At 43.4% G+C, this 14,103-nt stretch overlaps 1 pseudogene; it reads right to left on the reverse strand.

Moving 5' to 3' along the window:
* Nucleotides 1-150: 150 nt before the first annotated feature.
* LOC135702588 (uncharacterized) lies at nt 151-12,983 on the reverse strand (annotated as a pseudogene).
* Between the last annotated feature and the right edge of the window lie 1,120 nt (nt 12,984-14,103).

Consider the following 14,103-nt stretch of genomic DNA (forward strand, 5'->3'; position numbering starts at 1 on the left):
GTGAATTCGTTTTTTTAGTTCGTTTTTGTTGTATGAATTAAAATGATTTCGTTATCTTTGTTTTCATTTCGTTTTATCGGCTTTAAGAAAAATTGAATAATAAACGTTTTAATCAAGCTGATTTACAGTTATATAGTTTTCTTCGAAAGGTTAGCTGGGAAATACATTAAAATCCATATATTTTGGGTCCTGAGCTAAGCTTTTTTTCCGGAAGAAATACACCCCCAGACATGTACCCACAATTTTCGAAAATATTGCGGCACGGATACACTTTGAAATAATTCATGGCTTCACAAACTTCCCCAAGTATTGACGCATTTTGTTGGTGGTATCTCCGAAGGTGCTTCTTAATTATCCCGAATATGATTTCAACGGGATTAAAAAAGGACAGTACGCAGGTAGGAATATGGGGATGATACCAACAGATCTCAAGTAACGGATAATGTGTGGATCGCAGTGGATGCGTGCACCATCTAGAATCCAGATTGAGTGAACTCCTGGATAGTTTTGAACGAGATTATTGTTCAACGCTAACCTACAGCAGCAGTCAAAAAATTTAAGCCTGTTAAAAGTTCCTTCCGTCAAAAAACTATCCAGCATTCCACCCAATCCAAGAAAACATAGAAGTGAAACTCTAGGCTTTCTAGAAAATTCTCCTCGGTAGATCAGTTTTTGTCCGATCACTCCATACCCCTTCCTGCGTAACATGTCCTTGTTATCGAATGACACTTCGTCCAGAAACACTAAATTATACAAATCCAACCGAATTGCAAGCAATTCCTGAACGAATTTAACTATCTCATCGTCTCGTATCTGCATTGCCCGGCTTTCAATAGTTTTCCAGCTAAGTCCGGCTTCATGTAGGATAGTACAAATCGACGAAACGCTTATCGAAATTTGAAAATATTGTTGAAATCTCTGTTTGACTTCATCGAGAAACAGGATTGGTTCGATCCGGTAGAGATTCACCAGCTCATTTTGAAACAGATTTTTTTGTAAATCCGTTCACGTTGTTTCCTTCTGAACACTCCATCACGTTCGTATCGTCCAAACCAATCGTAGATGGTAGAAATTGCCTTCCCGTAAATCGCAGCTGTTGTGATAATTCAAAGTTACCAAAGTGTCACGCCCCTCTGAATTTACTTAAATATGATGAGTTTCTGATGAGAGTGTAGAAATCAGTTGAACCGACGACGCGTACTTGAGCGGACTAAATAAAGAACTCGTTGATTAAGTAAGATTTATTAATTGCCGTTATCCGAGAGTTCCCTTGTCTGCACCCTACTAGAACATGGTGTCAGAAGTGGTCGCAAATTGTTGGTGGTTGGAGTGCTGATAACCATCCGGAATCGCGAAAATCGGATCGAATTGTTTTTTCAACCACGCGACTTTTTGGATCAGCGAAGCAATGGCGTCCTTCCTTTGTTCGTCGGTGTGCAGTCAAAGTTGCAATCAAAGCAGAAGCTTATCTGTAGCTGTATTAGTGTGTTTGCCGAATAACGAAAGTGTATGATTCCCGTCGCTGAGAAGAGGGGAAGTTATTCGTGTATTTTTTTCTCTGCTTTTGTATTGTTGACTCGTTTGGTCACGGACTTCCTACTGTGACTGCGATGTTTGCGTTGCAATTATGGAGGAGTTACGTCAGCTTATCGCACGGCAAAATGAAGTGTTCGGTGCTCTTTTGGATCGTATGGCTGCCCCGCAGGTGGAGGTACAAAATCCTCGTCCATCGCAGCCTGTTCCTCAACCTCCCCCGCTATGTCTGGAAGGGGATATGGAACAAAATTTTGATTTTTTCAAGCGTAATTGGGAAAATTACGCTAGTGCAATTGGCATGAATCAGTGGTCTGCCGAAGAGGAACCGAAGAAAGTCGGTTATTTATTATCAGTGATAGGATTTGAAGCGTTGCGAAAATATTTCAACTTTCAGTTGACAGCGTCGCACACCAGCAGCAGCTCTCGCTGCTATCAAAGAAAAAGTTGTTCGTCCGCGGAATATGAACCTTGATCTGTTGGAGTTTCTCTCTGTGAAACAAGAGTTGGAAACGATTGATGAATTCCACACAAAGTTGAAGATGTTGGTGAAGCCGTGTCAGTTGGGGGAACTAGAAGATCGTTTTATTACATACAAAATCGTGACGGCTAATAAATGGCCACACCTCCGAAAGAGGTTAACAACCAATAGTGAAATAACTCTCGAAAAAGCCGTTAATGATTGTCGACTGGAAGAAGTTTCTGCAAAGCGGATCCAGCAGCTCGGTTGTGAAAGTGCCTCTGAAGTGAACAAAATTGAATCGAAAAAGGAAAGAAGAGAGAAGAAGTGTAAATTCTGTGGAGGACGTCACGTCTTCGAAAAGGGTTCTTGCCCTGCTTATGGACAAAAGTGCAGAAGATGCAGAAAGAAGAACCACTTTGAGAAGATGTGCCCGAAGCAAAAGTGGGAGAAAAGAGGAAAGAAAAAGGTCAAGGAAGTGCTGAAAGACGATGACACGAGTGACAGTAGCGAATCGTACGAGACCAGTGCATCTGAGGAATCGGATTTTGAGCGGAAAATTGGAAAAGTGTACAATAATGCATCCAGTGGTGGCCATATCTTGGCAGATTTACACCTAAAAATCAGTGATCGCTGGAAGACGGTGAAGTGCGAGCTTGACACCGGAGCAAACACGAGCCTTATCGGTTACAATTGGCTTCGCAAGTTGTATGGTGAAAAGGATCCAGTTCTTTTTCCGTCAAAATTCAAACTACAGAGCTTTGGTGGAGGATCGATTCCCGTAATCGGCGAAGTGAAAATTCCATGTCGCCATAAAGAAGAAAAGTACAAATTAGTACTGCAGGTCGTTGATGTTGACCATCGTCCGTTGCTATCTGCGAACGTATGTTATGAGTTGGGGTTAGTGAAATTCTGCAACTCGGTGACATACAAGCAGTCTGGTTTTTCTGAAAACTCTGACACCGTATCGAAGCAAGCCACATAGTGGAAAAATATGCTGAAGTGTTTCGTGGCTACGGAAAAATGGAAGGAACAGTGTCATTGGAGATCGACTCTACTGTACAGCCGCAGATCCAACAACCTCGGCGCATACCCATCGCGCTCCGTGAACAACTTAAAGAAGAGCTGCTGAAACTGGAAAAAGACGGTATCATCGTGAAGGAATCCCGTCACACGGACTGGGTGAGCAATATACTTTTGGTAAATCGCTCATCATCAGGTGAGTCCTTTAGAATCTGTCTAGATCCTATACCTTTGAATAAAGCTATTCGGCGACCAAATCTTCAATTCAATACACTCGATGAGATCATGCCGGAATTGGGTAAAGCAAAAGTATTTTCAACGGTGGATGCAAGGAAAGGGTTCTGGCAAGTTGTTCTTGATGATGCCAGCAGCCTCCTAACCACCTTCTGGACTCCCTTTGGCAGATACCGCTGGATAAGGCTGCCATTCGGAATATCATCGGCTCCGGAGATCTTCCAGTTAAAGTTGCGCGAGGCGATCGGAGATTTTAATGGAGTAGAATGTCTTGCGGACGATTTGCTGATTTTTGGATGCGGTGAAACCTTGGAAGAGGCGATGCAGGATCACAACCGTTGTCTGGGGAAACTCTTTGAACGTCTTAAGCAGTGCAATATAAAGCTTAATCGTTCGAAACTCGTGTTATGTAGACCGTCAGTTAGGTTCTTTGGACATGTCCTTACCGATAGGGGCCTTCAGGCCGATGAGTCGAAGATATCAGTTATTAAAAACTATCCAGCTCCAGCAAACCGGAAGGACCTTATGCGGTTCGCAGGAATGGTTAATAGATTTCTTCCTAACTTTAGCGCAAATATCCACACACTACGCAAGCTGATATCCGAAAAAGTTCAGTGGATATGGAGTTCCGTTGAACAAAAAGAATTCGACAAGATCAAGGCAATGGTGTCCGACGTCAAAACCCTTCAGTATTACGATGTGAAGGAACCCCTTTGGATTGAGTGTGATGCTAGTTCTTTCGGGCTCGGAAAAGCAGTATACCAGGACAACAGGATCATCGGTTATGCATCGCGAACACTGACACCAACGAAAAAAAAAACTACGCTCAGATAGAGAAAGAACTTCTAGCGGTGCTATTCGCTTGTATCCGGTTTGATCAAATAATCATCGGAATCCGAGGGTAGTTGTGAAGACAGATCATAAACCACTAATAAACGTCTTCCAGAAACCGCTTCTCAAGGCTCCGAAGCGGTTGCAGCACATGCTACTAAATCTGCAAAGGTACAACGTCCAGCTGCAGTTTGTATCCGGTAAAGATAACGTTCTAGCTGATGCCATCTCGCGAGCACCCGATACACAGAATGATTTGAAAGACTACAGGAAAATGAACATATACAGAGTCTTCGGCGAAGTAGAAAACATCGATCTAAGCAGTTATCTAAGTATTTCGGACGATCGCATTGATGAGATTATTGAGCACACTGCAGGCGACAGTGCCTTACAAACAATACTGCTGTACATCAATCATGGATGGCCGAAAAAAGTGGATCAAGTTCCAGCTCCTGTAAAACCCTTCTACGATGACGATGTTTCATGAGCTCGCTACTCAAAGTGGATTGGTTTTTCGAGGTGATCGAATCGTTATCCCGTCAAAGCTTCATCGTTCGTTGATTGAAAAGTTGCACACCAGTCACACCGGCATTGAGTCCACATTGCGATTGGCTAGAACCAACGTGTTCTGGCCGGGAATGAGTCGACAGATTAAGGATCGTGTCCAAGAATGTTCAATATGCGCATCCCAGCAAAGCCCACCGGTGAAGAGCCACGCCGTACCGATCTACCCGTTTCAATTGGTGTCAATGGACGTTTTCTTTCAAGCATACAAAGGAAAGCAACGAAACTTCTTAGTGACAGTTGATCACTATTCAGATTATTTCGAGTTGGATCTGATAAAGGACTTGACACCGACTTCTGTTATAGATGCGTGTAAGCGAAACTTTGCTTGTCACGGGACGCCTCAGTTGGTAGTTACCGATAATGCAACTAACTTTGTAAACGAGGAGATGACTCAGTTTGCAAAACTATGGGGATTTCAACATTCTACGTCTGCGCCACACCACCAACAGGCCAACGGTAAGGCGGAAGCCGCTGTAAAAATCGCCAAACAGCTTATCCGTAAAGCGAGTGAGTCAGGACAGGATCTTTGGTTCGTAATACAACTTTGGAGAAACACACCCAACAATATCGGAACTACACACACCACTGCGTCCTAGCAAGAAGTACGGTCGGCTTGTTTCGCGCTCCGTTAATTTGGAAGTTTTCTCGCTATTATCTGACGTAAATAATCAGTTTTTCTCGCTTAGTGATTCCTGGCATAATTCCCGATAAATTTATCAAAAAGTGAGTTTTTTTCTGAGAAGAAAGTGTGTTTTCGGCATCATCGAAAATTGGTTTTGCGATTGGCAATTCGCCAATCATTTTGCGCACCATCGGTGCGTGGTCACGCATACCTGTGCACACAGATCATCGTCATCGAGTGTTAGCATCTGCCTCCACATTCAAACCGCTCATCCATCATCGTGTGTTCAGCTGAGTGCCGAGCTTCATACAAGCACACACCAACGAAGACCGCCCGCACACGCGGATCGAAGATCATCAAAGCTGCGCGTCGCTCCGCTGCTGCTGTGTAAACGCTCGGTGGTAGTAGTATAGGATTATCAGATAAGTTTTTGTTCTTGTTTCTTTCTTTCTCCCATCAGTTAAATTCTAAGTTTGTGTTTCTGTGTTTGTATTTTTTTTCTCGTGTATTGTGTCCGAGTAATTTTGATTATCGTTGCAGTGGTAGAGCGTTTTTCGCTCCCACTAGTACGGCAAAATGGACATTTTGTCGGAAGACGAAATGGACGTTTTGTCGGAAGATGACACCACTTTGCCACGCGATAGCAAGAAGGGTCGAAAACGTCTGTCATCCCAGAAATCAGATGATGCCATCCCTGCTTCGTCATCTCAGTCTGGTAATGGACAGGGACAGATAAGCCCCCGATCGCGAGCCTACCCAGAAGACTCGACTGGCCCATGGGTTGTTTACTTTCAGCCCAAAAAGAAACCTTTGAATGTAATGCAAATTACTAATGATCTGACGAAGCGGTTCTCGGCCGTAACCGAAATCTCGAAGGTGAGGTACAATAAACTTCGCGTTGTCGTCTCTAACCTGAAACAAGCTAACGAGATTGCTGCCTCCCAGCTCTTTACACTCGAGTATAGAGTGTACATCCCAGCTCGTAATGTGGAGATCGAAGGTGTGGTCACCGAAGCGAGTCTGACCCCCGAGATCTTGGCGAAGCAAGCGGTTGGCCGTTTCAAGAACCCCTTGCTTCCCACGGTTGAGATACTGGAAGTCCAGAAGCTGAACTCAGTATCTTTCAGCGAGGGTAAAAAGAGCTTTACCCCCACAGACTCGTTTCGGGTGACCTTTTCTGGTTCAGCCCTTCCTCACTACATCGAGTTGGGAAAACTTCGGCTACCTATGCGTTTGTTTGTTCCTCGGGTCATGAACTGCCAAAACTGCAAACAGTTGGGACACACGGCCTCTCACTGTGGCAGCAAGGCACGCTGTTCCAAATGCGGGGAGAAGCACGAGGATGGCGCCTGCACAGTCACTGCACCAAAATGCGTGTACTGTAAGGGAACTCCTCATGGTCTCTCGTCGTGCCCGGCGTACAAACAACGCGGGGAGAAACTAGAACGCTCTCTTAAGGAGCGTTCCAGGCAGTCTTTTGCAGCCATGCTAAAAACAGCCACACCATCAACCAACGACAAAAATCCCTTTGCTGTTTTGTCTGATGACGAGTCTGACTCTGACTTGGCTGAGGAGGGAGTTTCTTTCAGTTTTCCGGAAGGTTCTGCACGGAAACGAAAACGCATCCGTTCGCGGAAAGTTGCAGATAAGGAACCCCAAATCAGCTTGCCCAAATCAAGGAGTGATGGAAAAAAGGAAGTTTCAACTCCTCCTGGTTTCCGCAGAACTGACTATAACCAGAATTTTCCATCTCTCCCGGGGACATCAAAAACCCCTGATGGCCCATTTTTAAGAACAGAAGCCCCTTCTTCATCCGGGTTGTTCTCATTTGATAAAATTGTGGACGATATTCTCAAGTACCTCAATATTTCTGATCCTCTCAAAAGCATTGTTCTGGCAATGCTTCCTTCTGTGAAGACCCTCTTGAAGCAATTGACATTGAAGTGGCCCCTCATTGCAGCAATCATTTCCTTCGATGGATAATTTTCCAAACGAGGTCGGGGATTTGATCACTATTCTACAGTGGAATTGTCGAAGTCTTATTCCTAAATTAGACTCTTTTAAGTTTTTAGTTCACAATAATGATTGTGATGCATTTACTCTTTGTGAAACTTGGCTCTCTTCAGATATAGATCTTCCTTTTTATGATTTTAACATTATTCGACTGGATCGTGAGGATTCGCGTGGAGGAGGGGTACTTTTGGGGATCAAAAAGTGCCATTCTTTCTATAGAGTGAATCTTCCACAATTTCCAGGTATTGAAGTTGTCGCATGTCAGGCTATTATTAAAGGTAAGAGCCTTTGTATTGCTTCTGTTTATATTCCTCCTAGAGCCGTTGTTAATCGAAAACAACTTTCAGATATCTGTTCGGTACTTCCTGCTCCACGGTTGATTATGGGAGATTTTAATTCCCACGGTACAAGCTGGGGGGAACTGTATGATGACAACCGTTCTACTTTGATATATGACCTCTGCGACAGCTTTAATATGACAATTCTTAACAATGGAGAAGTAACACGTTTGGCTGGCCCATCCTCGAATGGAAGCAGATTAGACCTCACACTTTGCTCTAACTCATTATCGTTGGATTGCACGTGGAATGTGATCCAAGATCCCCACGGTAGTGATCACTTGCTGATCAAAGTTTCAGTTACCAGTGGGTTCAATCCGTCGGAACCCGTTAACGTCGCGTACGATCTTACCCGTAATATCGATTGGACAAAGTTCAAGAATGTGATAGAAGATGCCCTAACGTCGGTAGAAAGGCTTCCACCGGTGGAGGAATATAACTTCCTCTCCAATCTGATCTTGGATAGCGCGCTTCAAGCTCAAACTCGGCCGGTTCCAGGAACGTCTTTCCGTAGGAAACCTCCTTCCCCTTGGTGGGACCAGCAATGCACTGAGGTTTATCGTAAAAAGTCCGACGCGTTTAAGCTTTTCCGGAAACGTGGAACACCCGTACATTTCGAAGCGTACTCGGCTCTTGAACGCGAACTCAAGAGCCTCATCAAAGCCAAGAAACGCGGATACTGGCGGCAATTCGTGGACGGTTTATCGCGCGAAACGTCGATGAATGCGCTTTGGAACACGGCGCGAAGGATGCGTAACCGGTCTTCAAACAACGAGAGCGAGGAGTACTCGGATAGTTGGATTCTCAAGTTCGCGCGAAAAGTATGTCCTGATTCTGTGCCGGCACAGATGATTCCTCGCGAAACGACGAATTCGGTAGACGAGATCAGCCAGCCTTTTTCAATGCTGGAGCTCTCACTCGCGCTCCTTTCGTGTGGCAATTCGGCTCCGGGGGCTGATAGAATCAAGTTCAACTTGTTGAAGAACCTCCCAGACGTCGCTAAGAGGCGCATGTTGAACTTGTTTTGTCAGTTCCTGGAGCTCAATATTGTTCCGGATGATTGGAGGCAAATGAGAGTTATAGCCATTAAAAAGCCTGGAAAACCCACGTCAGATCACAACTCGTATCGTCCCATTGCGATGTTATCGTGTATTCGAAAATTGTTGGAGAAAATGATCCTTTTTCGCCTAGACAAATGGGTTGAGTTGAACCACCTACTCTCAGATACTCAATTTGGTTTCCGTAGGGGCAAGGGAACGAACGACTGTCTCGCGTTGCTTTCCACAGAAATCCAGTTGGCTTTTGCTAAAAAAGAGCAAATGGCTTCTGTCTTCTTGGATATTAAGGGGGCTTTTGATTCAGTATCGGTTGAAGTCCTTTCAGACAAACTCCACGCTTGTGGCCTTTCTCCATTAATTAATAACTTTTTGTACAATTTGCTGTCAGAGAAACATATGAGCTTTTCTCATGGAAACTCTACAGCTTCACGATTTAGCTACATGGGTCTCCCCCAGGGCTCATGTTTAAGCCCCCTTCTGTATAATTTCTACGTCAGAGAAATTGACAATTGTCTAAGTGACAACTGCACGTTGAGACAACTTGCAGATGACGGAGTAGTGTCTATGACAGGACCCAGAGAGGCCGACCTGCAAGGACCCTTACAGGATACCTTAGACAATTTGTCTACTTGGGCTATCCAGCTAGGTATCGAATTCTCCACGGAGAAAACTGAGTTGGTCGTTTTTTCTAGGAAGCATAGCCCAGCACAACCGAAGCTTCAACTTTTGGGTAAGCCGATCACTCATTCCATGTCTTTCAAATATCTTGGGGTCTGGTTCGATTCAAAATGCACCTGGAGATCCCACATTGAGTATCTGAAGCGGAAATGCCAACAAAGGATCAATTTTCTCCGAACAATTACCGGAACGTGGTGGGGAGCCCATCCGCAAGATCTTCTAACGTTGTACCGGACAACGATTTTATCGGTTTTAGAGTACGGTAGTTTTTGCTTCCAGTCGGCGGCTAAAACGCACATCATCAAACTGGAACGGATCCAGTATCGCTGTCTTCGTATTGCATTAGGATGCATGCACTCGACTCATACGATGAGTCTCGAAGTGTTAGCGGGCATGTTGCCACTCTCTGATCGGTTTTCGGAATTATCCCTCAGGCTCCTCACCCGTTGTGAAATTATGAACCCACTGGTGATTGCAAACTTTGAGAAGCTTCTTGAGCTAAACCCTCAAACTCGTTTTATGTCATTGTACTACGTGTACATAACACAGGATGTCAGCCCTTCGCAGCATAATCCCTATCGTGTTTGCTTCTCCGACTTCGACAATTCTGTTCTATTTGACTTATCCATGACGCAAGAGATTCGCGGAATCCCAGAGCATCATCGTTCCATGATTGCTCCGTCAATTTTCGCTGCAAAGTTTGGCCAAGTTGATTCCGCAAGATCGTTCTTCACAGATGGATCACTAATAGAGGCGTCCGCAGGTTTTGGTATTTTTAACGAATTTCATAGCGCCTCTCGAATGCTTCATGCTCCTTGTTCCGTATATGTTGCTGAACTGGCGGCAATACATTATACGCTAGAAACGATCGCCTCACTTGCACCAGATCATTATTTTATTTTTACGGATAGTCTCAGTTCTGTCGAGGCTATTCGCTCCATGAGGCCGGTAAAGCACTCCTCGTATTTTCTCATGAAAATACGAGAGCTTCTAAGTGCTTTATCTTTAAGATCTTTTGTCATCACCTATGCATGGGTCCCATCTCATTGCTCGATTCCAGGCAATGAGAAGGCGGACTCGCTTGCAAAGGTGGGCGCTATGGAAGGCGATATTTACGATCGACAAATCGCCTACGACGAATTTTTCTTCATTTATCGTCAACAGTCACTCGCCAGCTGGCAAAATAAATGGAGTGAAGGGAGTTTGGGACGATGGTTATATTCAATCATCCCTAAGGTGTCGAAGTGTCCTTGGTTCAAGGGGTTGGATGTGGGTCGAGACTTCATTCGTATGATGTCTCGCCTCATGTCCAATCACTACTCGTTAAACGCTCACTTGTTCCGTGTTGAGCTGGGGGACAGTAATCTCTGTGAATGTGGACAAGGTTACCAGGACGCAGAACACATTATTTGGTCATGTGCTGAGCACCGTGGAGTCAGATCCGAGTTGTACGATTCCCTTCGGGCTCGAGGTAGACAACCTAATGTTCCAGTTCGGGATATTTTGGCTAGACGCGATCTGGAGTTTATGCAACTCATATATGTTTTCTTGAAGAATATTAACCATAGATTGTAAGTTTGATTAACCTTGTGTTAAGTTTGTGTTTGGATGTGTGTGTGTATTTTTTTTTTGTAGATTTGTTTCTGTAATAATTGTATAATTACAGAGTTGATATAACGTCGATAGGATTAAGTATATGTTTTAGAAATAGTGAAATTTTAGAATCATATTCCAAATCTCCTTTTCCCTCTCCCGATCCAAACAATTGTCATCCAATAACCTCGAGAAGACCGCGAGTAATCGGTTCCAATCCTTTAATTTTAGATTTAAGACACTCATAATGTATAAAGAAAATGATAACTTGGCTCTGTAAAGTTTATTCGATTGAGCCTGTACAAATAAAGTAATTAACAAAAAAAAAAAAAAATATCGGAACTAGTCCTGCATCCAGATTGTTCTCACGCAGTACCCGTTGTGGAATACCAATTCCGGCAACAAATCTTTTGCAGAAAGTCGTGGAAGGCGTTCCAGAAGCAATCAGGAAGAATCGTCAAAAGATCAAGTACAATTACGATAAGCACTCACGTCAACTGCCAGCTTTAGAAATTGGATCGCCAGTGTACGTTCAAGCACGGCCACAATCATCTAAGGTCTGGTCTCCGGGATTCGTCAGTAATCAACTTAGTGATCGATCATACTTAGTTAATGTGGACGGAACCAATTATCGTCGGGATGCTGTAAACGTTAAGCCTCGCAAAGAACCTGCAGTTTCTTTTGCATCGATTGGATCTCCAATGGTGGAAACAAGCAAATCATCAACAGTGTTTGTAGATCTTCCACAAACATCAAGAGCGGAGACAGCCGTTCTGACCGATGAACCATTTCACACCAGCAACGTAGATGAGGATGAACCGTGCACCGATAAGACGTCCGATGTTGTGAATGTCAGTTCTATTCCAGGAGAGATGTTATCTTCACCTATGAGTCGGGGCCGTCCGAAGAGAGAAATCAGAATGCCAGCTAAGTATAGAGATTTCATTGTTTCTTAAATCTGTTGCGTTTGTTTTGCAAAAGAGGGAAGATGTTGTGATAATTCAAAGTTACCAAAGTGTCACGCCCCTCTGCATTTACTTAAATATGATGAGTTTCTGATGAGAGTGTAGAAATCAGTTGAACCGACGACGCGTACTTGAGCGGAATAAATAAAGAACTCGTTGATTAAGGGGGTATCCCGATCTTTTTTTCAAAAAATCAATTTTTTTTTTCACGTTTTTTTGTACTTTAAACTATATACTTTCATCCCCCCAAGCCGTTTTCCGATCAGCGAATTCGGTGTCCAGGCATAGCTGACTAATGGTAAGAACCCCCAAAATAATTTTAACTAAAGTCAAAACTTTAAACGCGTTTTTCTCGAAACCACATTTTTTTTATCGGGCGAAGATTTTTCTCAGAAACTATAAGAGATATTGACTTGATCTTTGCGCATTTTGTTCCTTATTAAATTCTTTGGAGCTTCTCCCACTTTCAGCCAAAAATATTAACATTTAACATTGTTTGAAGCACCTTAAAGCTGCAAAAAAAGCGGGCTAAAAATCGCCTGTTTTTTCATATGGCCGCCATTTTGTTAATTTGCAAGATTTTTTGCTGCCAACGGGAGAAGCTCCAGAGAATCTTATGCAGATTATTAATTTCATCACGAAATCTGTTTCAGATGAAGCCGTTCCAGAGAAAAGTCTTCGCCCGTCCAGGCGTTTGCGGCGAACAGGGGTCTGTTTGCCGCCATTTTGTGACGTCAATAATGTCTTTTTTTATGTCGAAAAAAATTTATTAGTAAACTTTAATGTTCAATAAACAAGAAACCCAAAGAGTTAGGCGCATTACTATTCATTTTCCTTGAAAAAAATTAATTGAAAAACAGGCCGAAAAAAGGCAAAAGATTGGGAATACCCCCTTAAGTAAGATTTATTAATTGCCGTTATCCGAGAGTTCCCTTGTCTGCACCCTACTAGAACAGCAGCTAAATTCCTCTTCGAAATGCCAAGGCAATAAGGGCCATAAAGAGCATGATACACTGTATTACAACTGACATGCTGGCGCCGGACGTTGTGTATAATAGGATTAACCATTTTAAACCGACCTTGAACGTAAAATCTTCTGGTACTTTACATTTTCAAATAGCAAACTCGTTTTGTGTGATGGACTGGGAACAAACAAAAATATATTTACAAATGAAAGCAGATTATAAATAAATAATATCATGACGGAACTGTCATGGGTACAAATGTCGTGATGACAGTTAATTCGGGTGTGAGTCTCACGTCGCGTGTCTCACACGCGCGTTCCGATTTAGTGGGCGCGCGACAATATGATCTCTTCCAAGGGATTTGCAAATCGAATTGCAATTTTTGGCAAGTAGTGCAAATACAACAGCAAATCACTTTACATGAACGTGATGTTTTTTTACCGTGTAGGTTTTTTGATATTCTGCACAGTTCCGACGCATTCCGATAGAGTTAAAAAAATAAAAACAAATGCCGACATTACATCCATTTCCCCTATGGAAAAAAAAAGTTGGCAAACATTTCACTTGATTGGCCATACCAGGTAAAGAGGAACACTTTTCTCTGAACTTCTTCGTTTTCTGTAAATAAATGAAATTCCGCGAAATTCCGTTAACACTCGAATTTGTCTGCTTTAAACAAAACGAAATGAAACAGAATGCAAGCGAAACAGCTACAAAATATTCTTTGAAATTCCACGAATTTCCGCACAATACAGTTCCGAAGCGAAACAAACCAAACGAAATAATTCGATATATCACAAACCCTTATAACGTCCATTGGAGATCCCCTCGCTTTACCGAAGCCAGGCCATCCGAATCGACTATACGACACCACACATATATATATTTATCATGCTCACACCGACGACGAGTGAAGGACTTTGACACGTTAGTGAAAAGTGCAAAATTTGCATCCAACATCAGTAGCAGAGTAGCCGCAGCCGCAGCATCCCTCTCTCATTGATCTTACTGTGGCCCCAAACTGCCAATGCCGAGAGAGGTGGCTATAGCGACTACTGGATCGGATGTCCTCAGCCTGCAGCGTGACGGTACGTAGTCGGAAACCATTCATCTTCTGCAATGTATTGTAAAACTGCGGAACTCGGTTCCAGTGTTTGACGATGGATGTCCTCCGTGGATTATGGATGCAACGAATGAAAAGAAATTACCCTCTGGGAATTGAT

The sequence above is a fragment of the Ochlerotatus camptorhynchus genome, unplaced genomic scaffold, assembly GCF_037179485.1.
Source record: "Ochlerotatus camptorhynchus isolate MF236.1 unplaced genomic scaffold, CSIRO-AGI_Acam_v1.1 ptg000193l, whole genome shotgun sequence".
Taxonomy (NCBI): domain Eukaryota; kingdom Metazoa; phylum Arthropoda; class Insecta; order Diptera; family Culicidae; genus Ochlerotatus; species Ochlerotatus camptorhynchus.